General features: G+C 38.5%; 1 long non-coding RNA gene across 1 annotated transcript in view; it reads left to right on the top strand.

Annotated features, from left to right (window-relative positions):
- Positions 1 to 26,957, top strand: part of LOC106047813 (uncharacterized) — a 207,266-nt gene that overhangs the window by 63,662 nt on the left and 116,647 nt on the right. The window contains exons 5-7 of the long non-coding RNA XR_010832008.1: positions 4,403 to 4,501; positions 15,562 to 15,675; positions 16,529 to 16,667. This is a non-coding gene — a long non-coding RNA (uncharacterized lncRNA). The remainder of the gene's footprint in view (positions 1 to 4,402; positions 4,502 to 15,561; positions 15,676 to 16,528; positions 16,668 to 26,957) is intronic.

Below are 26,957 nucleotides of genomic sequence, written 5' to 3'. Positions count from 1 at the left end.
CTTACATAGACTTGAGAGAGACAGAAACACACAAAGGGTTTACAAGGCTGTAGTTAAAATGAAGTAGGATTTAGAAATGTACTTAGGAAAAATAATCCTGAAAAGGAAAAGAACAATCTCCCCTTCCACCCAAAATCAAAAAAGAACACTATTAAAATGTTCTTAAAGTATTTAGTTTCTTTTAATAACACTCATGATACATTGGGCAGTCCAACATGATTCTGTGTGTATTGGCAAAGCATAGTAGCTTTTTGGATACTTAATTTTCATCTAAGTGTGTTTCAGATCTATGTGTGATAAACCTCATTTGTTAAATATGGGAGATTGATCTACTCTATAACACAACAGTTGTGTTTCACATAATGAAACAAAATGATGTAATGGTATCAGGTTTCCTGTCTCCTAGTTGACTTGCTCCATTTTTTTCTGAAGTGTGATGTTAATGAGAAATATCAGTATCAAGACCCTTTTACTGAAATATTTCTAAAACTCTGTAATTGCTTTTCCTTTAAATCCTCTATATAATCTGCATTGCTGTTCAGTTTAGTATAGGACACTAGTGAGAGCACACAGAAATAAAATCTAAGGTTAGGCCTTTCTTGCCCATATTTGACAATATTCTTGTTCAGATATCTTGAATGATCAAGAAGCACAGAGCTCAACAGCCACAGTCTAGAGCAACCTAATCTGGCACTGCTGTTCTGGGCAGTGGATCCTTTGTGGCGTTAGGCGTAGCACATGATCTCAGTGTCCCTTTCTGTAACATAGGGTGATGAGAATAATTTCATTCCTATTTGACACAACATATATATTTGCTATAGGCAGATGAAATGTTATGGAAATAGCCTTACTAAGGACTGTTCAAAATCAGAACGTATCCATCATTCATTATTTACTTATTTATTTACTTATTTATTTTTGGTTTTATCTTTATCTTTATTTTTACTTTTTACTTTTTAATTTTTATTTTATATTATTTTTATTTTTATTTATTTTTATTTATTTTAGTGAAGGAACTCAGTTCATAATTGAAGACACCAAAACATTTAAAGGTTGGATTTGTCTTCTGGAGTGTATTCTGAATTTCAAGAAAACTACCCCCCCACTGTTTCATTATGAGAAATATTCTAAAGGCTTTCCAAAAGTTTTGTCTTTATGCAGAACCACAGTCTGTTTATTTCTTCATGCCAAAGATGAGGTTTGGCAGAGGATTGTCCTATACCCTTGCCAAAAGCTCTCCTAAGAGCATACTCAGTTAGTTTATATTACTACTTTTGAAAAAGGAAACATTAAAGAAACCATATTTTTAATACAGTATAAAGGTCCTCTGAAGGCTGAAAATGCCTCCCTCTTGCCCCACCTCACTGCAAAGGGCTAGGGGAAGTGAGAGGAAAAAGGAGTCCTACCGTCAAGAGAGCTGCCTCTGTGTGAGGCCTGAGAGCTAAGACAGTTTTACTCTAACCTTCGTTTCCCTGCAGGCGCTGGTTTTCAAAAATTGTTTCTAAGTCTGGTTGCCCAAGTCAAGACAACCATGGCTTCATTTTCAGCAAGTCTGGGCACTCTCAACACCTGTTTTCACTGTGACTGTTCAAGGGAAGAAGGACTTAGGATGCCTCCTGCCAGCCTCCCATCCTACTTACTGCAAGTGCACTTGGAGGACAGGGAGGGGAGCACCCAGTGCCTTGGCCTTTCGCTCTGTCAACTTTGTGACCATATAAACACAACTGCATCTGCTCTGCAGCCTCACAGAAAGGTCACAAAGACAGAGGAAAGCCATGGTTGTTGTATGACTAACTTGCATTTTCTTGCTCTTAAAGTAGTATAACCTCTAGCTGGTGTCTGGGACCTTTCTCCATTACCTAGTGTGTCACACCAGGCATATTCTATAACTCTTGACTTAATAATGGACATTATCCTACATATTGGGGAAAGAGAGACTTCAGACATCTTTCTAACTATGCAGTAGAAAGAACTGCTGTTTACCAAAGTGTTTCATTTTAGTGCATGTTTTTGCTTTTTTAAAATATAGAAGACTATTGTCATGGAAATACCTGATTCTGTAGCTATATTATGTGCAGTGAGAGAGCATTTCAGGTGATTGTAAAACAGTTGTGTATTGTAAATTGAGAAAAAAGTGGATGTCTTTATCTATCCATCCATCCGTCTGAACTCAGACTGTATTTTAGAAACAGATGTTATAGCCTTCATCCAGCTCAACATCTCTCTGCTCCAGCAGTTGTCCTTTCAGTCCATTCATTGTCCATGGTCACGGGTCATTATGCATGTGCCAGCTCTGGTCAGCTATCAAAAAGAACTCAGCTAAAACATGGAAGACACGATTTTCCATTTGAGTTCCCAACACTAAAATGGTATCATTTACTTTTGAAAGATTTCTTTTTTTAAAAAAATTAAACTACCACATCCAGAATTTCTTGTTCAACCATAAAGCCTTTTCCTCCTAGGGATCAGTTCAGTTCAGTGGCTGAATATCTAAATGTCAGGGATTCATATGCACAATCTACAAAATCTGGTACATACTGATATGTTGGAATAAAATTTCAGTCCCCAGTCTTGAATGGGTGGGATCCTTTTTTCTGTAAACATTATGTGGCTTGGAGGTTTGTCAGAGTTGCACCAATGTGGGTCAAACTGCATGGTCAGGGCCTTTAAGACTTCGGCAGGAAAGTTATCATTTGAGGTTCAAAGCATTTCTACTATAATATGAGAATTAAACCATGCTGCAAATTCTTAAAGTATTCAAAAAGAGGGTTAGTTTATTATCTGCAATTATCTTCTATACTGGTGTTTCTGGAGAGAATAAACATGGAAAGCTCAGTGTGTAGATCCTCCTGTCACAACTTTGCACTGATAATCAGATGGTAATCTTTGAAGATCTTCATCCCTTTTTATGCTGCAAATAGATATTTGGCTTTGTTAACCTGCTGAAGGATTTAAAAAGGAATCAACATATTCTGTAGACTCAAAGAGAAAGGACTGTTTATTTGTGCATTCTGACCTCCTGAATATTACAGCCAAAAATACTGCTTTTTCACATTTGCATTGAGCCCAATTCCTTTTATGTTTGATTAAAGTGTTACCTGCAAATGCAAACTTGTGAGCACAATTTATTTTCCAGTCTTCATTTTGAAAAACTGTGATTCCCTGAGCTCAGAATGACTGAAGTCTTGTTTGCTATGGCTTTGGATTGTCTGGTTTTCTAACAAGGCACAAGCTCCAATTGGAGCTTTTCCAGTAGCTGGGAAATTCATAACTGCTCACTACTAGTGGATCCTCTGAAGGCCTAGCAGGGTATGTTCACACTGAAGCCTTTCATTTACTAGAAACAGTATTAAGGTCAGCCTGTTTACCCATCCAACTATTTTCCTACATCTTGGTAGGAATGCAATTACGTTTGAGGTGTCTGCTTTTATCAGATATGGTGGGAATTAGTGATTGTGTCCAAAAATTGTTTAAGAGGTAATATGCGTATGATCAGTCATGTAAGCAACACTTGGCTATGTATGAGTTGTTTCCCTAGGAAATCTGGCACCTGTACTGCCAGAGATATCTGAACCCCTATGGATTTTTATTGTTCTATTCCTACTGTTCAGTAGAGAAGGAGAGATAAGAGAGGTTCATCTGATGTGAAACAGCATTCCTAGAGGATATCAACAATTACCAATGGACTAATTTCCTTCTGATATTCTGCCCATTTCTGGGATTGCTTTTCATCATGGTGGTCTTTAAAAAAATATAGGCAGACATACAACTGCCCTGTCAGATGAGAAATGAGAGTTAGTAAATTGTTTCATTTTTGTCATTTTTTCAAAGTCCTTTGTCATGTCATCAGCCAACAGGCAGGATGCAAGTGAGATATTGAGGCTTTGTTTATTTTCACTTCTGTTTCCGTTTGCTATATATGAAGATGATCCTAGATTTTGTTGCAATAATACTTTTCATTCAGAAATTTGGACCTCGTCTGATGTGAGCCCCAAACATTTCCATTTCTAAGTGCAATAAGTTAATGCCTATGTAATTATAAAGCGGTGCCAGCTTCTAACCACACTGTCTTACCTACCCTAGTCCTTTGGAAATGTTTTGCTTGCAACAACTTTATATACTAAACATGTTTGTTTAATAAAAATGTTGTTATGATAACTATAAACAACATATTTGTGACATGACTAATGTTTTCATGAAGTTGCTTTCATTTTCACAGGTCAGTGCTTCCTTTTCCAGCTTCACAAACAGTTTTCTCAATCATCTGGGCACCAAGTTGGTGCCTCAGCACTTGGATCTGTGTCCTATGATTTGATCTTCTTTTCAGAGTGTTCTCTCATTTGTCCCTGTCCATGTGCTGTTTTTCCTGACAGTTCTTTTTTCTTGTGCCACTTTATGACAGCTTTTCTCCATGATGTGCTGTTAAAAGCATATATCCAGATATCCAGAAAAAAAAAAAAGTGGAAAAAAAGAAGCAGCTGACCAATAACTTACCTAGAAAGTAAGTAATTTTTTTCTTATTTATTACGGGTGTATGTTTAGCTACGTTATAATCTACATCCATGACTTTCTGTACAACATAGGGCACATTTTGTGAATGAGCTTAAACACTATAAAATTGTAATTATTCATGAATAGTCTGTCTTTTATTGCTAATGACACACATCATACCAGCAGAGTTTGATATACCAATTATAAGAATAAAGTTCATCTGAGGTAACAGAGTTTATTCCTTTCTCAGGCATCCAGCCTGGATCTCAGCTACGAAGTAAGTACCTCTACCACATCTCATTACCAAAATAGCAACCTTCTTAATCCTTTGCTGTGAAGAACAAAGGTTTGATTCAGTCTCTGGAGCAGAAATAGGATCTTATTAATGCACTGGCAACTAAAGTGTTGTTATTTTTGTTAGAAAAGAGAGAAACAGGAATTTGCTGATATATGTTAGATTAAGGGCTTTTATTATTTTGAGATTAATCGGATTGTTAGTTAGGCCTTTTGAACGGCAGTTGAAAATCTACAAAATATCTTTTAATTTAGCATTTTGGATGAATTCAGGAGCTGCTTCTTCAGCTTCTATTCTTTGTATCTGTTCTGAAAGAGTTACTTAGGATGCCAATTAAATGGTGTATTGCTTACTCTGCAAGTGGTGGAACTAGGAGGAAAGTTCTGCCACTCTTGACAGGAGTACTGGTCTTGCTGGGCTCCATCCACTTGCCATCCATTGGATCAGAGCTTAGACCCAAGGCACCAGTGAGGTACCTGGTGCTTGGCTTTTGAGGATCAGAAGAGAACTGTGCATCAGCTTAGTGTCCAGGCTTGAACAGGTTACAAATGATGCATGAATTCTTGTTTGAAATGTTAGATCTCTGATGGTGTTTTATGGAGCCTCTTTCTTTTGAAAGATTTGCTGCCATGTAGTGTTTAGCTTCAGTAGACTGTGGAATTTGGGATCCCTGTGGAGTAGGCTCTCTATGCCTCTGGCAGCTCTTCAGGATAAAGTTGAAATCAGGATTGCAGAGGAGCCAGAGGAATTCTACTTGGTGAATTAAATGTTCTTGAGTTTGAGGACCTGGAAAAGGGTGAGGAAAGGATCTGGGTGAGCTCTCAAATTGGTATGAATGACTGGCATAGAAGGTATTGCTTAGAGCAAAAATAAATGCAGTGTAACTGATCCGCTGAGAGCAGCAAACCGTTTCTGGAAATGACTGGTGCTTGATAATTCTTAGTGATAGGCAAATGCCATGCTCCAAAATACGTGTGGTCCATTGTGCAATTCTGTGTGGGTGTGGATCTTTGCAGGTTATTGGCCTATGCCCTTTGGCATAAAATGTGTTTGTCTAAGTCTTAGTATGTAGAACTTCGGGTGTTTATCTTCATGTGTATGTGAAAGGTTCAGGGTTAAGCGAGGAGCTATCCCAGAAGCTGAGGTCAGCAGAAGTGTTCTGGCTAACTGTTCCCAGGGCTGAGTAGTAGACCAGTAGGATGGCATTTTCAGTGAACCTCAGTTTGCTGCTTCTGTTCCTTATGGTTAGGATAAATCTCATGTTTGGTCTCCAGGAGATATGACAAAGATATGTGATAGAGTCTGTAGGCTGAGACTTGTGGCTTGACTGTGTGGACTTTTATTTGTGAGCTGGATGAGATTTCTAGGCATAGTCTAAGGCAATTGTGTGTTGTATTAATTGCTATTTTATCCTGATTATTTATATCCCCAGAATGTTTTAAGTATCAAATTTTGATAAAACAGGAATGCTTCAAGTGCCAGTAGGATACAGGCCAAGCCTGTTCTCTGTTATACCCCTGTAAAGCTGGAATAATTCTATTGACTTCTGAGTGGCAGTGGTAGTACAGAAAGCAGAACTGGACCTGAGAGATGAAGCAGAGGGTGTGCATGTGTGTGCGCCTTGGGCAGTAAAACAGCTGACTGAAAAAAACAGCTAATGCACTGCTCCCATTTTCCCTTGATGGTTTCCAGCTGTCCTCTTATCCCTGGCATACCAAATGACATTAATTAGGTTCAGCTTATAAAAATAAGTGGGAAGCAGTATGCTTTACCCACCTTATAGAGCTGTACATAAATGATGTGTTACATACAACAAACTGCAATTGCAGATGCTGAGCAACACTGCGGTTATTAAGCCAGGAGATGAGTAAAGAGAAAGTTCCTTTGGCAAAGCAGTCATAGGCAGGATGGCTTCTCAGACTGTGCAATGGAAGAAGGTATGATCGCATGAAGGAAATCAATGTGTATTGCACCTGAAACACAATTGAGAGTGTCACAGACTTCATGCTTTGTTCATCTTGAGTCTTTTAGTATTAAATGAGGCAGAAGAAAGGAAGGATCTAAAGAGGAGAGTAAAGGAAGAAGGGAGTATTCTTATTTTCCCCAACCAGTAAGCATGTATTTGTAGGGTATTAACATCTTGTTTGTTGTTGCTGTTTTACATTTTTGCACATTTTTTCATTAGGGATTGTAGGTGAATTTCTCAGAGAATTTGGAAAATAAGTACAACTAAAATGTATTTGAAGAGTATGTAAACCTAGATTTTCCTCTGAGTGTACTGTCATGATGTGAAACTGAATGAGTTATATTTTATGCGGCTGCAGCAAGACATGGACAGGTTGCTAGGAAAGTATTATCAGGAACTGGTTGAAATCAACAGACGCAGAAGGGAACGCATTATGCAGGGCATGGAAATCACAGTGTCTTAACTCCATAGCCGGTCCCAAAGGTTAGTAAGATTTTGACGAATTGGATGAATTGCTGCAGGCTCTGTCTAAAGTAAAGTGGAAACTGAAAATTCAAATTTAAATGCTTATTAGAGACTTAGTGGAAAAAGTTATGCAAAAGTTGGAATGTGTGTTAGCTGCAGTTATGATGGAAGTTGCAAAGGAGAGAAATGTTCAAGGTTGGTGTTGCCTGACTAGAAGTGTTGTATAAACCTAGAGAAATTATCCATATGACTTTAAATAATGAATAAACAGCAGTTACTAATGTGGACACTTACAAATATGGACAACTATAATACTGGAAAACCAATGTTTGCTTACTAAGATATGATATTATTTGGTAAATGAATGGCCTTCTGAGGTCCAAGTTAGGTGAATTACAACAATGATAAAGTTACATTATGGCTGGAAACTTTTTCTTTTCCTGGATGTGTGTGGACAGTGGAGAAGAAAACGGAAAAAAGTAAAAAACTTGTTTGGAAAGGGGAGTAGGAGAGGGAACTCTCGTATTGTATGAATTTACTGTTTTACAGTTAAGTCTGGGTGCAAACAGATCACAAATGCTGCAGTTTTGTAAGTGGGTAGTTTCCACTTAGTCTAGTGCATTAAAGTCACTAGCCACTGGGTGGAGGTGGCAGACAAACTTCCTATTAGGTGTTTTTCTCACCCATTCTTTTTACAGTAAGTAGCCCAAGATCTAGGAAAGTAACTAAGAGACATGGTGGAACTGTACGTCAGGCTGGGGCTGGCAGTTAAAGTGGACAAGTTTCAGAAGTAAAACAGTTTTTAGTTCTCATTTGTGCTTTGTACTTTAGAAAGATAAAACAATAAGATTTGTGGGCATTGTAGAAAAAATATTTCTATCAAAGCATCTGATGTTTAGCTCTAGGAAATCTGATGCTGCGGCTGTAGGAAATATCATGCATCAGCTGATGGCCATGACCTTAACCAGAGGGCTTTCAGGTTGCAATACTGAATTTAAATCTATTTCATCAGCTCAGAAATATCTTGTGAGATCCTGGATTTCCTTGGTGACCTAGATAATCTCTTACCATCTTACAGAGTCTGGGAAATTAAATTAGCAAGAGGAGTTTGGCCTGTCATATTTTGTTTTCATTTTTCATGTGGAGGCAAATCCTGAAGGAACATGTCCCTTAGCAGGAGGGCACTTAGCTTTCTTAGTGGAGCAGGTCTTAGTGTGAAGTTGGGGAAGCCTCTATGAGGAAGAAGGAGTAATCATATCAAGAAAGCAAAGCAAACTGCCATGCTCTGACTTGCTCTTCAAACTAGTGAGCAAGGCCAGCCTTTTACTGGACTGTAAGAATATTACACAAGACTCATCCTGCATTTCTACTACTAAGTGCTTGAGTCACTGAAGGTATGTCTACTCAGGGTTTGGCAGCCAGATATGAGCTCGCTCTATCCATGCTCCAAACTGGCTGGGTGAAAGCTGGCTCCAAATACGAAGCTGTGTAGCCATGATTAGCATGTAGCTGAGCCTGAACTAGCAAGTTCTGCTGGGAAGCAGAATACTAGCTTGGGATCAGCATTACAGGGTTGCAATTACATGACTTTAGGATTAGAGGTAGCTTCTATCTGGGTATCTTGGAGAACTTACAGAGGGAACTGGCATCTGCTTGCAATCTCCCATGGAAGTGTACCCTTAATATGTTAGAAGAGTTAGCCAAACATGGTGATCTGGAGAAATAGTTCCCAAAACACAGCTCATTTTATTAAAAAAACATCAACAAACAACAACAACAGCAAACACAAAAAACTTTCAGTAAAAATCCAGTGCCAAACTCCAGCTTTAACAAACAATCTGTTTTCAGATGCCTTCTGTTGGGTCTGAGGTTTGAAGTATGCTAATGTTAGAAGGAAAGACTTAAAACCATACTTGCTACTCAAACTATTTGAATGGAAAGCCAACTGGTCAGTGGGAGGGACTGTGCAACCATGACAAATGAACACCTTGAAGTAATATCTGCCTGAATTGTATGTCACTCCCTGTACAGACCATCACACAAGCAACTTGCTTCCTTGCTTAAAATGAATTGAAGTGCTAATGGCAGCTTATTTAACTTGTGTCCTAGACTCTTAGGTCACTTAGGTACTTCTGTAAGATGTGTCTCTTTCAAATTACTTTGTATATTTCATTTCCATGTTTCTTATTTTCAGAAAAAAAAATTTTCTTAATAAAAACTGTGGCTATTTAAACAATTATTTTGTCCTTAGCCCCAGGAGTCCATTAATTGACATGTTCTTGAACCAAATTAAAACAATGTATTCTGTGTGATATAAAACTATTCTTAACTATGGCAATAGCTCACTATACAGTCATTAGATTAATACCAACTATTATCATCCAGGATGCTCATCTGGTTTTACTGAGTGTTAACAAAATGGAAATGTATGATTAAAGTCATCCTGTCTGTCCCTCTAAAGTTGTGCCTGTGAATGAGTCACTGTTTTACAAATGGGTGTTGCCAGACATTGATATTGAATGCGGCTCCAGCCCTCAGAGCTCTGGGTCCAAAACTGCATTCTTGGAGTCCATACTGGAACACAGAAATTCCCATTGAAATCTGTGGGAATTCTGCATGGCCAAAGCCCAGCTACCTTTATGGCTGGCTGTGGCAGCTCAGAGAGGGATGTAGCTCTATGCAGTAGGCACTTAATAGCTTGGGGACTCAATATAAGTTTTATGCATCTCTTCACTTAGTCACTTGAAACCCATGATGGAATTGAGGTTACCACATTCCACTTAAGCTTTGTTTGTTTGAGGTCAGTTGTGTGCCCTCTGCTGTCTCTCGACGTGACACTTTCTGCTCCACTGGTGAAACTGCAGCTGTGGTTTCCATGCTCACTGGGCACAAGAACTATTTGTACAAGCCCCGGTGTGTCAGTCAGCTTGCCTGCCCTGCCTGCTGCAGTGGCCCTGGATAGCTGCACGAATGGTGGAATGTGCTTCAACCTTTTGGCAGATATACAGCTGTTTGCATACCTCAGAGTAAATAGTTCCCAAAGATGTTTGGGTGGAGTTGCTCTCAGAAAGCTGTGTCTTATGGGCAAGGTTGACCCAATAGTTAATTTGCTTCACATACTAGATAGGGTTTGAATAGTCCTGGCCTTGGGGAATTTCACATCTGGATTCAAACTCTTTATGGCTACTGTCCCCTAATCTGTGCCATGGGCTGTTCCCAAGTCATAGCTCTGTACTTTTCCAAGCTTTGTTTTTCATGTAGTCCCCTCAGGGCCATTTGTAAAAGTAGGAGGGCCAGACTGGTAGTTGTAATAAAGGGAAGCATCATCGCTGACGTCAATGCGGCTCTGCCACTTCACATTTGGAGGGATCAGGCCCGTCTACCAGTGGGACAGTCTGCTGGGGGGGAAGGGAGGCAGCCTGAGAAGTGTTGGGTTTGCACTTTGCAAAGTGACAGAGTCTGAGTGCAGTAGCCAGACACATTTATAAAACAGGCTGTTGGAGAGACAGCTCTGTGTGGAGACTTGAGTCTTGATTTACTCCTGGTAATTGTCCTGATATTCCATGTCTTTGAGACAGTTTTTAAAAAACTTAATATATGGAGTTCTGTGAAGATAATTGGCTGAGACCCCTTCTGTGGTTTCTGGGTGGTCTCATGTGTCATGGGAGGCTGCTTGTGACATAGCTGCTTTTGTGCAGTTGGGTAAGGCAGTAGTGGAGAATCCAAGGCTGGTTGCTGTCTGATACCAAATGTATGGCTGCACATACATTTGAAGGAGAAGGACCTCACCAAGCCAGTTAAAGCTTCCAAATCCTTTACCTATCTGAAGATATTTCAAATATTTTTGAAAATTTAAGGGAATAAACCTGAATTAAAAGAAAGGGTGATCAAAAGCTCTGAGTAAAGCCGAAGAAAGCCAGGGTTTTCCCATGGGTAAAGTGAAGAAGAGAAGGGGGAAAAGGCCACTTAGTAGTAACACACACATTTTGAGATCCACTAGTACTGTTCTCAGAACTTTGCTTGTCTGGTGCATTTCTTCTGTGTTCATCTGAATTGTCTCTCCAGAAATCAGCAACTGGGAACACATAAGAAGTAATTCTCTTTGCCAGGTAAATGGGAACAATAGTGGAGTGGGAAAGAATGAATCACTGCCATTAAAAAGAAAACTAGTGCTGCTCTCATCATCAACACAATGCAGTGTCTATTCTCAAATGTCAGGGCTAATAACTCACCATTTACAAATTAGATTTAACCCCCTCCCACACAAACCCACATAGTCCTTGCTAGCCTTCAAGCTTAGGTCATAGCTGCCTTTCTCAGAAGGCCACCAATAAAACCTTCAAAATATATCTTCACCAGACAGTCTGGCTGCTTTCAAGATTGAATACTCCTCCTCTTTTGCCTTTGGATGCTGTTTTGGTTACAGCTACGTCGCTCAAAAATGTGGAAATATCTTTGAAAGCCCATCTAAGGTCCTAATTATCCTTAATGTAACAGAACCATTATCATCTACAGATGAAATAAATAACACAACAAGTAAGAAAAATTCCAAAGTTTTGGTTACCTTAATAAATTCCTAAACATGAAGGAACTCATAGATCTCTATCCAATGCAACCAGAAATTATTAATGCAGGTAGGAGTATCAAAAGCTTGAGTGTTTCAGCTGGAACCTTACAACATCTTCTACTGAGACGATGTTTTTCATCCTGTGTTCTGATAGACTGTAACTGTAGCTGCCCAGAAAAGATGTAACAGGGATGCCAGTTTCCTAGATAAGCATCATGTAGGTGTACAACCTGAGATGTTGTTAATTTCAGATGCTCATTGGGTTATTAATAGACTCCTTACTTTGGAAGTAATGGGCTTGTTTGAATTCCTGGTCTTGACATACAAGAAACATTCAGGATATGTTTTTCAACCAGAATAGCTTTTAAAGTGAAGCTGAGACAGATAACTGGAAAAAAAGAAAACAAATAAATTTGGGACTGAATAGTAAAGTCCATTTAACAGATTCTGCTTGCCCAGTCCAACACAAGCAGTTTTTTTATTAATTAATCAATCATCCTCTCTTTCCATGCAGATTGAAAATTCTTCAAAGTGGGGTATATGCAGTTCTTAGCACAGCTGCTTGCTGGGGGTGTGTGCTCTGTGTGGGGGATCTATCAGCAGCCTGACTACCTCTGTGTGATCTTGGGTAAGGCCTGGATAAAAATCAAAGGCCAGATTGTTCTGTTTTACCAAATGTGTTGCCTGGGGCCTGCTAATTAATAGAATGTCTAGGAATGTCATACATCTATTGAAAAAAAAGTGTCACTTGAAAATTGCTATTGTTTTAATTGAATATTGTCATTTTCACATAGTGACTGATATCTCAGCGTACCAGCCTTTTTGAAAGAGCAAACTGGAACATGGGAAAACAGGCCACTCATAGGGAAACACTGTCTGTTTTTAAGTTATTTTTTAACGTAGGTCTCACAGAGCATAAATGCTCCCACATGTTGACTGGGGGGCCTTATCCTGAAATCCAAATGAGTGTTCCATTCTTTTGAGTTATTCCATCAAATGTTAGTGCCTGAGGCCTACTGTAAACAGGGGTTGCAGAATTGGCCTGATTTTGACCTAGCAATAGAGCATAACTCTGTGAACATTTGCTGGAGATATGGCACTTAGTAACATGGGCAGACCAGCTGAAACTCAGAGGTTGTGCATGGTGGTAAGCATGCAGGATTGTCTACCAGTAAGTGTTTGCAGGATTGGACAGTAGGTGGTCCTACTTTATTTGCTGTTTTAACAGAAGTCTGGTACTTGTTATTGAGTGAGTTAGTTCCTCTGGGAAAGGTGGGTGTAACTTGTCAGGACATGAAGGATAACTAACCTCAGACATTTGGGAAGTTGTGTGTGTGTTTTGATGCATATGATTGTGTTATGTAAAATAGTGAGGCTCACCCCCTTCTCTGCCTGATCGTGCCCTCTTGTGGGTTTCCGTGCAGTTCCTTTGAAGGAGAAGGGTAGCTCATATGATGAGGTGAGAAAGAAGATGAATGGAAATAGAAACCAGGAGGAATCAGATCTTCAGCTGAATAGCTTTAAGGGCTTCTAGCATTCAAATATGTTTTGGCCTGTGTCACTGGGACCATAGAGGAAAAAGGAACCTTATTTAAAGGCTAGACCTTGATTTTTAGGGAATGATTTGGCCAGGATTTAATTGCGCATAATAAGAGAAATTTCATATTATACCTCACTGTAAGAATTCTTCAAATGCAACTCCTTGCTGTTAGAAGAAGCTAAAATACTTCTTTTTCTTCTCTTTGTAGTTCTTGGATTGGCAGACAGTTCTCCTACATTTTGTTTTCGTCAGTGTATTATAGCAAAGGTGCATGTTTTGGGTCATGGGTATCATTTTGAAGGTTTCTTATGTTGAAAACTGTTGACCCAGTCAACAAATAGGTCATTCAATGCTAGGTTTTCTGGGAACCCAACAAAGATGATGGCATTTTGGAGGTGGAAGGAAACAATGGATGATGAGGGAGAATATCTTTTCATCTGTCAAATACAGTCATAGTATCTCTGCAACACTGTACTTTAAGTGCAGTATGCTGGTTTTGGCTTTTGTGAGAGTTCTGAAAGAGTTTTGTGCACTACACAGTCTGATTGACAAAGAGCTTTTCTGTCCTCACATGACCTTCTTTTAATTTTAAAAAAATTCAATAAAAGTTCAGCCACACAGCAAGGGATGAATTTAAAGACTGCACACCATGTGACAATGGTAGAACTTTCATAATAGCTGTCATATTTGTTGGTTTAAAAATCAACTTCATTGTCATAGTTAATAGTTTGCAGCTGCTGCAGAACACAGGCAAATTGCTATGTATGTGTCAGTCTTAAATGCAAGTAAGATCCACTGACTAGGACAACTGGGTTAGTTTTTCCTATCTATTGGTAGTATTGCTGATCATCATCTCTACGCGATGAGAGGAATCCATTGCCACATTTCAGCACTGCTGAGATGGCTATGTGATCTTGCAAGTAAAATAAACTTGTTTTCAGTGGTCTGCCAAAGTATACTCCATGACATCCCATTAAAAAGGCTTCCAGGGTTATGTATAAGTAGGTGAAGTCCCTCTGCAAATCTGTAGGATATCATCAACATTGATTTAATCAATGAAAGTAAGTTACATGAAAGGTGTTAAAGAAACAGAATTTATCACCTAATGTGATGCTCAGGAGTAAAAGAAGCCATTCTGGAAGATCACCAGGTAAACTCTCTGCCAACAGAGAGCTTGTGAAAAGTATTTGTAATTTGCACCAAGTCCATATCAAATGGAAATGGGAAGTAGATGGAACAAACCCTCTCCAACATGCTTATGAAGGTGATTAAGCTCAGAAAGGCCCAGTGATCAAAATGTAGCAGCAGGCTGAGAGCAAGCAGGGGAGTATGTGAAGGGCCTGCTAGTTATCCTGAACTGGGGGGCAATTCAAAGCATCACTAATGTATTTTAAATTGTGACAACTGCAAGGAATTGTGTCTGAAGTTGTATGTTGTGCCATTAGTCTGACTAATTATAGTCTTAGACTTAGGGAGATTCTACTCTTTTTTTTTTCTTTTTTTTTCTCCTTTTACTGTATCTGCTGTTAGAGCAAAAGTGAGCTTAAACTGTGGGCCTAAACTGTAGACTGAAATTTGAGGGACATTCTTTTTGAGCTACCTCAGAAAGACTGTAGTTATTAAAAGCAGAGCATCCAGATCATTAGGAACCTGCCACTCTGGAGAAGTCAGGGAGTTCAACAAGTGCAAGTCAGGAAATGTAAGATGATGTGCTCTGGTGGCTGAAGCTCAATTTTTTCTACCAGGAAACAAATAGTAGAGGAGTGAGAAGGTTTAATGACTAAGTATACAAGAAGATGGTGCTTTTAATCCTGAAGTCAAAGACTCAGAACCCAAAGGGAGAGAGGAATTCCCCAGGGAAGGGTAGGTGCATATACACACACACGCACGCACACACACACACACTCCTGCACTGGTTTACTGGTCACCACTACTTCACTTATTCAGGTGAAGTTTTTGACATGTTTTCTGGGACAGAACCTGACCCTCAGGTCTCATTTACAATTCAGAGTAATTCAGTTTGGCATTTCTGTGAACACTGTATAATTACAATAATTTCAGCTCTTGTTATCCCTTCAAGCTTGGTTAATCTGTCATTGTGCTAGTTTGCTTTATTCACATAGAGACCATGACTAGCACTTAAGTCTAAAGTGCATGTATGAGATCTCTAGTTAATTTGTGCTTTCTTTCTCCCCGTCTTCTGTCTTTCCTTCTTTTTGGATGTTGTTTTGTTTTAGAAATGAATGGAAGTGTATACCAGAAGATGAATGCAACCTTCAAAACACCCTGTTCAGCTTTGTAGAGGGCTCTGGGAGAGTGGTTCTGTGGAGTCTGGAAATGCTTAAAAATAGGTACCTCCCCCATTCCTTAACTGTATTCCTCTTCCTCTTGATGGAGTTTCCTAGCCCCGAGGAGGGCCATCTGGACTGAACCCAGGTAATTCAGGAGCTATTTCACAATTGGATCAAATGTCCTTTCCTCAGCAAGAGAGAGAGAAGGAAGAGAGATATACTCCTCCTGTTAGAATAGTTGGGACAGATGTCTGGATGATAACGGTCGTATATATGTTAGAACTAACCCTTTTGTCATAGAGCTGTCTATATTTTCCTGCCTCTTGGGATAGGGTATCTTACAGGTGTTTGACCAATAGTTCTCTACATCTGACATCCATGATTGTTTCCTGAAGATTGCTGACAATGAAACATGTTGTTTTCCTCTATTGGAAGGCATTCTTTTCTAAAGAAAATTTTGCTATCTGAGCCTACAATAGCAGTAGGACTACGTGATTAGAGATGGGGTGGAATTTATCTAACTACATATAAGAGCATATGAAATGTAAAAGTTTGCAGTTATGGAAGTTACTGGGCAACCTTTTATGATATGAGGGTATGCATTCAATATAGTCAATGGATTGCAGGTACCAACTTATCCTAAAGCAGATGTCTAAAATATCAGACGGACTCTGTCATAACAGTGCTGGTATAGTTTTATTGACTAGACAGGAGACGAGAAAAGATAAGAGCCCCAACATTCTTTGCCTCATTCTCTCACAGTGGTGGGGCATTTTACAGAGGTGCTTTTTTGTATTTCATCTTCCTTCTCAGGTTGCCTTTCTCCTCTCCACTAAATATTGACAGGACTTTTCAGAACAGACATGAATTATATCTGTTTGTTGAATATAAATTTTGATGTTTCTCATTGTAGCTTTGCTTGGGACACCACACAATCTGCTGACATTTTGGAACTCCGGGATAAAAACAGAACATTTCTAACAGCAAAGGTCTCCTGAAGTTGTTGAAAGAAGATTAGAACAGTGGTTCTTCTTGCACTTTCTTTTCTTAAGGTATTTTTCTTCCTATCTGATTTCCAAAGAGGAGTCAGATTTTCATTTCATGTTGTCCCACCCCTGTGGCATTTTTGACATTGGACAGAAATGAGAAGCCTTGAGTTGAAAAGGTGTCATCAAAACAATGACTAGATATACTTGGAAGAAAGGTTTATTATTTGGCTTGCTGCACTGAAAGCTGCTAATTATCAAGCAATTATGACCAGACATAATTTTTTTCAGTGCTTAAAGCTGCCTCTTGGATTTAATATCTGACTGAAAACAAAAGGTGGAAAAATTTGAAGAGTTCAGAAAAGGCCAAGAGATGTATAAGTATTTCCTCAGGGCATCTTTTGCTACCTTGAATTTAAGGCCAAAACTTTGGCTATCACTGCCTCCTTAGAAAGCATTCTTGGCTCCAATGGTCTGATACATCTTTTCTCTCCTTGCTTCTCAAATAATCAAATCATAAAAGTAGTTTGGGAAATACATTTTGCATCTGTATCCCCTGTGATCTTTGAATGCTTCAGGAGTCAAAACTCCACATGGATTTGTCACAGCTGAGGGCTGTGTGTTTGACTCAAAAAACCCTTTGCACACAAATTAGAGGGCAACCAGTGCAAAACAATGTGGTTATAATGCATTAACTAAGCAGGAAGCATGGCGATCAGCCTGTGCTGTGTCAGGAAACAATTTGTCTGTGGAAATGGCATGGCATGGTGCTGGGGAAGACAATGCTGCAAGCAATGTTCAGTAGGCTGGCTGCTCAAGAAGGTCCTACAGGGGCACTGTCAGTGAATCAATCGGCTTGATTTATCACTGTATTATATTAATTCTACTCCAGGGTGACTTCATTCAAGTCAGTGAATTTGTCCTAGGGTAAAGTTGGAGAAAAACAGTGCCTCATCTCTCTTGCTTTTTGCATGTATTGCTTCCACAGAGCCACAATGATCCTTTCAGTTCTGTCCTCTTCAGGACCTGGCTATGAGAAGGTGGGAGCTGGAGGCCTTTTAGGGTTGCTTGGAGGAGATGGGGTATAATCTTGGTACTGGAAGAAGTTTCTGAACCCTAGATTTGCCAGCTCATCTTTAAAAATAATTTCTGATGAAGTTACGTGAATCTTACATTGTGGTTCTTGGGAAGCAAGGCACTTGGAAAATAGGATTTACTGTTGCGATGGAACACCAGAGGCTGTCACACCACTAAACTGAGAATAAACAGAGAAGAAAGCCTGCATGAGAATGCCATGAAAGTGGCTATAAATGAGGGAGGGAGTAAACTCTTGCCTCAAAACAAAGAGTTTGGCATTTGCCTGTAACAACATGCAGGTGCTTTGCCAGCATGAAGAATAGGATTGAGAACTGGAAATCTACATCTCCATGTTCGTCTTTCAGCAGGCTTCCAAGCATACTCATTTTCATTCAAAATCACTACCAAGCTGTTTATGATAGATCTGTGCCAACTGCACTGTTTTATGTAGCCATCTAAGCCAAATCATTGTGACCTGATGTGACTCAGTTTTTTAAAAGGGTGCGCCTTCAGAATTCTCATTTTCTTCAGTTCAAAGTGAAACACTGGGAAAAGTATTGGAATGGATTTGAAAACAGTGCAGCATTTTTATGCAGAAGCAAAAGTGCTATTCAGGCAGACACTAGAAGAAAATATGTCTCGGGTGTGTTTTTCAAAATGGGTCTGAAATATTCACTGGAAAAATATCAGGAATCTTTGACTTCAGTAAACTAGTTCACATGCTCTGATTTTGCCTATATCTATGGTCTTGGGAACTGAAAAAATAGGTTCTAGGGTCTCTGTTCCTGAAATTTCAGTTTGCTTTTTGTTATCTATATATACCTTTATTGAAAAGGGTATGTGTAGTTTTCCTCTTTTTTTTTTTTTCCACCTTTCTCTTCTTCTTCTTCATATTTCTCTGAATGTGAATCTTATATCTTTATGTGAATTTAAAGTCTATTAAAGCTATGCAAAACAATTACGTGGAAAATGCTCCTTTTTTGGTTGAATACACCATTTAAGAATGTCCCTTATTTATGTATTTAGTGGTTTAGATGTGTTCTCATGCATAGGTAAGGGGTGACTATGCATTTTATTCTTGCTTCCTCAAATACTGCTAAACAGATCAACATAAAATTTTAATCAGGTTCTTCAAATTGAAGTCACATGATTTCAGGCTCTTAGATCCTTTTGACCAGTGTAAGATGTGTAAGACAGTAAGATGTAAGACAGTGTTGCTGTCTTTCTCTTCAATACCTCTACCTAGATTTAGCTTCTTCTGTGATTGAGCTGAATATTTTGTCATTGTCTGAACTTGCAATCAACTTGTAATCAGCAGCTGGTCTTATGTGCAACAACACTTACCACTGGTACTGTGTTGATTTGTTTTTCAAAGATTTGTACTACAACAGATATCAATAAAAATGGATGTGTTTATTTTCCCCCCATGCCAGTCTAAGATTATTTTTTTTTAATATAGTATTTGATAAGATACTTCCTCCCGATGAAATTAGAGTCAATGGCATAATTGATGAAATAAGGAGGAGAAGATTACCCAAAATAACCTTTTAGCCTGAATCCTTATTTGAATGGGAAAAGATTATTTTGAATGTACTTGTTCCAGATAGTATCTACATTTCTTAGAAATTTGCAGGGCTTTTTGTGGGAAACCCCCAAACTATTTTTGTGTGGCTTTGGCCAAAAATATTTGGTTTTCTCTTACCAAATTTCAAAAAGGTTGAATAGTTGGCTTTTCTGAAGGAAAGGCAATACTTTCCATAAAGAAAAGTTCCCATTTTCTTTCTAGCTCTGCTTTTTCACATTTCTGACAAGCAAAAGAGTAGAAATGTACCTGGAAGTATAACTGTTGTACTACAAAGTTTGAAAGTAAAAAATAAGACTTACAATTTTAAAGTTTTTGCTTGTTGTAGCACCAATTAGTGCCAATGTATTAGGCTCATACTTTGACTTAAATGCAAGCATATATTAGTATTTCTGCCACTGCATCATGGCAAATGCCTTTATGGCTTATTTCCAAATGATACCTGTTACTGAAGTATAGAAGCTGTGGTTGCCTAAAAAAATCTGTACTGTTGCCAAAAGAGAGCAGCTGCCCTTTTGATAATGTTTCCTACACCATTCTCGTGGAGAAACTGTCTGTTCCTGGCTTGGATGGATGTATTGTATTGTTCATTGGGTAAAAAGACTGGATGGATAACTGGGCCCAAAGGGCCATTGTGAATGGAGTTAAATCCATCTGGCAGCTGGTTCCAAGTGGTATTCCCCAGGACTCAGTAATGGAAACAAATTTGTTTAATATTTTTTTTATCAATGATCTTGATGAGGGAATCGTGTGCACCCCCAGTTAGGTTGCAAATGACATGAAGTTGGGTGGGAGTGTTGATCTCTTCAAGGGTAGGGTCACTATGCAAAGTGATCTGGATAGCCTAGATTGATAGGCTGCATCCCATTGTATGGCATTCAACAAGGTTAAATGGCAGGAGCTACACAGGAGTCATAACAACCATGCAGTGATATAGGTTGGGGGAAGGATGGCTGGAAAGTTGCCTAGTGGAAAAGGACCTGGGAGTGTTGGTTGACAGCTGTCTGAACATTAGCCAGCAGTGTGCTCAGGTGGCCAAGAAGGCCAATGGCATCCTGATTTGCATCAGAAATAGTGTGGCCAGCAGGACTAGGGAAGGGATTGTCCCTGTGTACTCAGATCTGGTGAGGCTGCACCTTGAGTCCTATGTTCATTTTTGGGTCCCTCAATATAAAAAAGATATTGAATTGTTGAATTCAGAGAAGAGCAGCAAAGCTGGTGAAGTGACTAGAAAACAAGACATGAGGGGTGGCTGAGGCAAATGGTGTTGTTTAGTCTGGAGAAAAGGAGGCTGAGGGAGACCTTAATGCTCTGTACAGTTTCCTGAAGCCAGTCAGGGGTCGGTCTCTTTTCTCAGGTGACAAGTACTAGGGCATATGGAAGTTGCACCAAAGGAGGGTTAGATTAGATGTCAGGAATAATTTCTTCATGGAAAGCGTGGTTAGGTATTAGGACAGGCTGCTGAGTGCAGTAGTGGAGTTACCTTCCCTGGAGACATTTAAGAGCCGTGTGGATGAGGCACTTAGGGACATGGTTTAGTGGTGGACCTGGTAGTGTTAGGTGATGGCTGGACCTGATGATCTTAAGGGTAATTTCCAAATTAAACAATTCTATGATTCTAACGTAAGCAGAGACCTGCAGTGTGGTGGAGACAGGACAAGGGAACACTGGTCTGATTCCCTTCCAAGCCCTTAAAACCAAGCCTAAAGGTTCATTTACCCTATAGAAACTAAAGATTTTCAATATTAAAACAAGCCTAAACAGCAGCCTATACCAACCACGGATAAGTAAGGAAGGGCCTTTATGTGTTAACATCCATATTAATTTTCAGGTGCATAAAATGCTTACATTACAATTCTGTGAAAATTTTGCTAAACAGATCAAACCACAATAAGCAGCTGTCAGAAAATGACAAGCCCAGCTAAAGGAATCAGCTGTAAATCAACCTAAAAAAACACTCAGTAGATTATTTTGCTGGGAAATGCAGTTGGGGTGATGGCAGAGAGGGATGTAAGAGGCTTGAAAATGTTAAAATGTTTTTGTCTGAATATTTTCTTGAACAAGACGTTCTTTATTCCCTTGAAAAGAATGATTTTTTAAAGATGTATCCACATTTAATAACTCAATCTTAAAGAGGATTAAAAATTATATGAAAGTAAGTATTGTGATGCATAAAATGGCTAAGTAGTAACAATATTTTATTTGCATTACATTTGTTTTTTTTCATTACAGTAGGATAAACAAAAATTTTCACTTTGATTCAATTTGGAATATTTCTTTAATTTTTTTAGTCCAGCAAGTAAAGTGAAAAACTATTTATTCCCACAGGCCTAACAGCAAAGTTTTCACAGGGAAAAAAAGGCTGGAACTTTCTACCAAGTACAAACAAATTCTTGTTCATTTAAATTAGACTAAAATTCAGTAAGTGAGTAAGTTCAAGTTGATACATAGAAGAATAGAACTGAGACTGCCTTCTGACTTTCTCCTGACTTATATATATGTCTTAGGAAGTGTGACTCTCCCTTCACACATATATTCCAGTTTACATATATGACATATAATAGTGCATATAAATATCAGTTTGCCTATATATCCTATGAGTCTATGAACCTTAGAACCTTACCTGAATCTGTCAGGATCACATCACACAAGAACAAAGGTTTTAATAATGTAATGAATTTAATGTTAAATTTTATTACTGAAAGATCTGCCAGAAACTGTTATGCATTCCACCCCATATAAATGTCTGTCAGAAAGACTAGAAGTAGCCACTAGAACATGCTCCCATGCATTAAACTTCATCTTCAAGGACACTATGCAGTCCTGCTTAGTGCTAAATGCTTATCAACTATGCAATGAGACTGAAATATTAAAGATATATTTTTTTAACACATAGGAAATAAGGCATACTGTCTTTTATATAAAAGAAGGAGTAAGAATGCTTTTATATTCATCTTCTGAAGCCATTAATTTTTGTCTTAGCCACTGTCAAGAGGGTTCGTAGAACAACTGCTGAAATACCTTATTTCTATCAGTAACTGGCAAATCCAGATTTCTGGGTAAAGCTTATAAAAACATTTCTAAGTGCTAAGGTACCCAAATTTGCAGCATTGTAAATGTCACCTGCAGCGCAGGAGTCCATCTCATATTTGATTTTTCATATGTTTTTTTCACAGGCCAGTCATTTTACTGCAGATGAAGAGCTGCCCTTCCAAGATACTCTGGCAGCTCCACACAGATCTGGCAAGTCCAGGCAGCCATGGACTTGACCTAACAAATCCTCTGAGAATTTCCCCTATGCAGGGAAATATCAGCAAGTTGCAGAGCTCCTTTTGTGATTAATGCTCCATCTAACATGATGGCTAAGGGATGGCATTCCTCATGTGCTCAGCCAAGTAGAAATTAGACATTTTTCATGTTGTTTTATATTACATTGACACTCACTGACACCAACTTTCTTCCTTTTCTTAGTCTGTGGGCTTGTGCCTTTTTTTTTTTTTTTTCACTGTAGCCTTATAGCAGGCAGAAATTACAAAACATAACAGAATAATCTCTTTCCTGTCCAATGATTGGCACTGAGAGGAACTTTTAAGTTCTGGAAGCTCTTAAGGTCTTCTTCATAAAGCGGATGAGTTTCTCAACCCTCTACAGGCATTTTTGTAAAATTACCTAGGCAAGAACAGTCCTAGCCAAAACCAAGATTTATTAAAAACAGAGAAAATGAAATCCAAAGAAACAATTTCCTGAATAGCAGTGAGCTTAACACTTCAGTAAACCAGGCTTTCTATGATGGCACATGGCAGTGGGGGTTCAGATATATAATTTCAGGTAGTTCCCAAAACAAGGATACTTAATGCATATGTCACACTTTTCACACATTTCATTCTCACCAGAGAATCACATTGTTATATACATTTCTATTAAAATACCAGTATACCAAAATTTTTGCTGTTTATTCCAAGTACTTTTTAAGTTAGACACATAAAGTGAAACACAACATCAGATTTCAGAAGAGCATATCCCTCAGGATAGCCTTATATGGCAACTTCCTTGTAAGTCAAATAGTTAGATTATGTTATGTTCTGTCTGGAGTGAACATACACTTTAAACTTAAGAATTCATTAATGTTAACAATGACAACGACAAAAAAAGTGAATTTACTTTGCCATAGAAACCAGGGCAACTGACATAAAATTTGGAAAAAAGTGAGAAGCTTTCATCAGCGTGAGAACTTCTGTTTCTTTCCATTTCTATAATTTATCCTAGTAAAAAGGCATTACCTCTCTATATATAGGTTTTGCCTTACTTTTGTTCAGAGCAATCCATTTATCTACCTCAAAGACATCAAAAGTTCAAAACTATCTTCCATGCATATTATACATACTTAAATATGTATATGCACTCATTATCCTTTCCTACTGCTAGTGCCATGCCTAGATAAAAGAGAAGGAAAGTGCAAAGATTAAATTATCCCTAACCTTGCTAACCAACCCAAAGATTCCATGGAATGGAAACATCCAAATAAAGATCTTGAGTTCAGTATGGGATGGTAAGATCTTCAAGGCTATACATTGTAGGGTCATTGTTACTGTGCTAAGACAATTCTGTGACATCTTTCTGATTTTTCCTTAACTGAATGATGTCTGCCCACAGCAGGAAAGAGTTCAGTACCCCATCCTGGCAGATGCACCGGAAAACGGAAATATTTTGAAGAAAGACATGGCATATTGAGTCTCCAATAGGAAGTTAGAGAACAAGCTGCTTCTGGCCCCAACATTTCTTAGACAATGAGAAAGAGGAAGGAAATCTATAGAATAGTATACATTTTCATGGTAAATGATGAAAAAAATTATGCAGCTTAAAATGTTGCTTTCAAGTATTCCTCAGGTAATCATTGACTCCATATGTTTAAATACACATACTTATTGAATTGTAGATCTTTTGCAGTACATGCTTTCATCAAAATGACTCAACCATAACTATTTTCTCTGGAGTTAAGGCACATGCTGCAGAGTTTCCAGTCCAGTCTTATTCTTAGTCATCTTTCTTATTCTTAGCTCTGAAATTAAGGCCTTATGTTTTAATAAGTGAAGAAGATACAAGATACACTACTTCTACAATCCAAGAAAGTTTTTTTTAGGTATAGTCACACTAGGCCGAGTCTTTGTTTACAGAACAGTTAAGGTTTCTACTTATTAAAACAGATCAAATATATACTGAACTCCACTTTATCCATTGCAGAAATCAGCTTCAGAATTTTGTTATGAAGCTGTAAAACAGAGCACCAAGTGGGACTACAGATTCCAAAACTCTGTCAGAGAATCCCTTGGGCACTTCAACAGAGATTAAATCTACAGATTATTCAAGACAAAATAACTTGGCTTGCTTTTTGGCACCAGAAAAAAAAATACCACCATTTCTAAGACCTCAGTTTCAGTTTGCTCCTGATTTCCCAAACATCTCAAATTCTCACTGCTGGAATTCCTCACTGCTGAATTCCTTCCAGTTTTTGTTGAAGAGCCTTCTTTACAGAAATATCACAAAATTATCTGATGGCAAATATGGGTATTTTCTAAACCCACAGCTTAACTATCTTATCCCTGCATTTAAGCCTTGATCTTCATTTCAGTCATAGATGAAGCTTCCAACTCTGATTTAGGGAAGTTAGGAGATTGAATCCTTTCGCTTAAAATGAGGAGTAGGCAGAATAGCAGCAATTTTGTACTCCAACCTTCAGAAAAGCAGTTTTAGGGTCTGTAAAAGTATCCCCACAATCTACTTAGAAAAGACAAGGGGGAAAAAAACACCTGAGCATCACCTCTCTCTGTCTAGGAAGTGTAATACAGACTGGCAAAAATAAGCCCAGGCAGTGTCTTAAGAAATGGAGGACATTAGAAGGCAGAAATCTATATGGGCTGCACATGTGTACCTTCAACTTCACATCTTTCATTCACAGAAGAGTAAGATTCAGGATCAGGGTGGCCATTTTAGGCTGACCTGCTAAAACATCCCACAAAGCAGACTATCCAGCAGTGCTAGTCCAAGCCATGTTTTCATACAGAAGTGCCCCATACAACCAAACATCTGTAATTCACTATGGCACCAAGACTGCATAATCTCATGCACATAACACTGCTGCATTGCAATTTCAGAATAATATAAATTCATACTTCAACCAAAATATGTAGTCCTTGTTGCCTGTTCCTGCCACTCCCAAAGGCTTTCTTCTTAGCACACTCCTCCAGCTAGGGCAAGGTTAATTCTACTAACTTTTCCACTGTCATACCAAAATATGCCTCTTTTCAAATGTTTGGTTTGATCATTTTACAGTGAGGCTGGTTTACTGACATCCCTTATGTGATGAGTACCCATGAAGTGGCTTCAACAGTTGCTCCTTCCATTTTTGGATATGGTAGAAAGATTACTATTATTATATACTTATAATACCATCCAAAACGCAACTCTCCATGTTATAGGATCAGCAATCTTCAGAGTGCTGCCTTTCTTATTGATGAGTATTGGAACAGTAACTAAAATCTGGTCCAATAGCCAGAAAACTGTAACTTATGGAGTGACACACACACAAAAGCTTGTTTTGATTTCAGTATATCTCATTTGACAAGTGTTTACCTAGACAGCATGTAGTCAAAATGCACATTGTCATTTTCTGCAACCCCAAGTATTTGATGTGTCAAAATTCCTGTGAAAATAGATAAACAAAATCTGAAATTTCCAGATGGATGACTCTACTGCAGGCAATCTACCCATGATTCCAGTTTAAAAATGCTTTAAATCACTTGTTAAAATACAAAAACCTGACTCAAAATATTAGTACTTGAATCACAGTATACTTGCTGTAATCATGAAAGAAAACTCTAAGTTTCTAGTGTCTAGTCAGATTGGCTAGGTACTTTGATTTTGGTGGATCAGGTTTGATATAGTCCTCCACATTGTCTTAGGTGCCCTGTTAGATGGAAAAAGTACAAAATGTTTCCTGAGAAGCCCAACACAGGCAGATAGACCAAAATGACCCAAACTGTCCACAGCAGTCTGATGTATTCAAGCTCCGGCAAAAGGGAAAAAAAGCTGTTGAGTCCATTTTCTGTAGCTTGTCTTCTGAGAACTTTTATACTTTTCTGTAGTACGTTAAACAAGCAGCCTGAATGCCCAAAGCTTGATTTTTCAGGGAAAGTTATATGTGCCCTCTAGATGTCCTCTTTGTGATTTTATGTACTTCAAAGTGAAGTATGACAGCTGTAGCTCTGTATGTGGTTTGAGAGATGTGGTTTACAGATATTTAAAGTCTCTAGAGTGGATCTTAAAAGTGTAGATACCTAGAAGTGGAAAGTAATCAGTTTATGCATTTTCTCCTATCATTATGCATTTTCATTCCTATCCAATTTGGTACAATTGCAGAAATGCACATGTAATGTGAAAGTTCTGTATTGACTCTTGATGAGTTACACATGCTTTGTAACTCCGCTCATTACCTACAATGGTTGTGGAGGCTGGAAGGAAGGTCATAGCAAGGTGACAATTCTAAGTTTAACTGATATCAGAAAGGTGTACAGGCAACCACTGAAATTATGACACTAGCCATGACAATTCTTTAGGTTACATAATTTTGTATATTGCTGATAAAATATTATACAAATAGCTGCTTGCATTTTAGAGGATACTTCAGTATTTTTTTTACA

The sequence above is a fragment of the Anser cygnoides genome, chromosome 5 (genome assembly GCF_040182565.1).
Source record: "Anser cygnoides isolate HZ-2024a breed goose chromosome 5, Taihu_goose_T2T_genome, whole genome shotgun sequence".
Lineage (NCBI taxonomy): Eukaryota > Metazoa > Chordata > Aves > Anseriformes > Anatidae > Anser > Anser cygnoides.
This window is presented reverse-complemented; position numbering and strand designations above follow the sequence as displayed.